The sequence below is a fragment of the Coptis chinensis genome, chromosome 4 (genome assembly GCF_015680905.1).
Source record: "Coptis chinensis isolate HL-2020 chromosome 4, ASM1568090v1, whole genome shotgun sequence".
In the NCBI taxonomy this organism is placed as follows: Eukaryota; Viridiplantae; Streptophyta; class Magnoliopsida; order Ranunculales; family Ranunculaceae; genus Coptis; species Coptis chinensis.
In genome coordinates, this window is record NC_141459.1 from 45319436 (window position 1) to 45321307 (window position 1872).

Sequence of the window (1872 nt, forward strand, 5' to 3'; positions counted from 1 at the left end):
CGAGGATAAACATGTGGTCGCCCGTGATGCCGATTTGTCTATTGGTGAGGATATGTTTTTTTTTTTTTTTTTTGTTTGTTTGATCCCGACCGTTTTTTTGCCCCTATGAGGGTTAAACATTAGAGCTGCGTTTTGGGCTTGCCCGACCGATTCGCTTCTATTGATTTGAGAACCGGTTTCCACGAAGTGGCGATTCGTTCCATTTGGTATTTTGTAACTTGGTAACCGACCTGGATTTTCTGGGTAGACCCAGCAGGTCGGTGCTCTGGAGATGAGTTCACTGGGTCCGATATGTGTGCTTGTTTTGGTTAACACTTGACTAATGCTGTATATGTTTTGGTCTGACTTGTTCATGGCTTTGATTCTGTGTACGCCTTTTGCTTCTGAAATGTATTCTTGCTACATGTTATGCTGCTATGATAATGTATGGGAACACGCTATGTAAGCGTTTGATCTTTTAGGACGAAAACGGGGCTTTGCCCCTGTAAGTTCGTGGGCTATGGTGCTCATTGGGAGCGTTCTTTGCTGATTAACCTTAGGAGTATCGGTCCTTGTCTAGTGAGGATGAAAGAGGCTCCTAAGGGCGTTCTCACTTAGTTGATTCGAAAAGTGTATGCCCCCAACTTAGCGAGACTCTCGGAGGCGGCGTTGAGCCCGCCGTAAGCTGATTCCTCGAGAGCGCCCGGGCGCGTATATGATGATTAGCTGATTAGCCCCCGAGGGCGCCTCGCTGATCGGATTAGTGTATGCTTCGCTTTAATGCCTTCGCTTTAAAAGTGTATGCCCCCAACTTAGCGAGACTTCGGAGAGGCGCGATGAGCCCGTAAGCTCCTCGAGAGCGCCCCGGGCGCCATGCGAGCGTGTTTAGCCCCCGAGGGCGTTCGCCCTCTCGGTTCTCGCTTTAGTTGATCCGAAAAGTATAGGTCCTCAACTTAGCGAGACTCGAGAGGCGCTGAGCCCGTAAGCTCCTCGAGAGCGCCCCGCCAGATGAGCGTGTTTAGCCCCCGAGGGCGCTTCGCTCCTCGGAAGCGTTCTCGCTTAGTTGATCCTAGAAGTATAGGTCCTCAACTTAGCGAGACTTCGAGAGGCGCTGAGCCCCGTGAAGCTCCCCGAGAGCCGCCCCGCGCTGTGATGAGTTTAGCGGGTTTAGCCCCCCGGGGCGCTCTCGCTCCCCGGAGCCGCTCTCGCTTTAGTTGATCCTAGAAGTATAGGTCCTCAACTTAGCGAGACTCGGAGAGAGGCGTTGAGCCCGTAAGCTCCTCGAGCCGCCCCGCGTGATGAAGCATAGGTTTAGCCCCCGAGGGCTGCTTTGAGGCGTTCCGAGAAGCCTCTCGCTTAGTTGATCCTAGAAGTATAGTCCTCAACTTAGCCTAGAAGACTCGGAGAGGCGTTGAGCCCGTAAGCTCCCCGAGCGCCCCGCCATGATGCAAGGTTTAGCCCCTCGAGTATGCTTCGCCCCCGGTAGCCGTTCTCGCTTAGTTGATCCTAGAAGTATAGGTCCTCAACTTAGCGAGACTCGGAGAGGCGTTGAGCCCGTAAGCTCCCCGGAGAGCGCCCCGCTGCGATGAGAGCGTGTTTAGCCCCCGGTATGCCTGCGGGAGGCGTGGTTTGGAGATGTGAGTAGGTCCGCCATTTATGATACCATCTTGACTTTCTTTCATTTGAACTTTGTTGCGGTTCGGGAACAGGAATTACTATGCCAGAATACAACTATTGGAAAAATTGCTTTAACAAGTATGTGTTCCATGGTCGCGGGCAAAGATCTTTCCTTCGGTTTTAATCCAATACGCCGCGTTAACCACACGCTCCACGCATGTAAGCGGCCTTCCCATGTTGGTGCTAGCTTAGCATCATCTTGAGTTTTCTTCAACA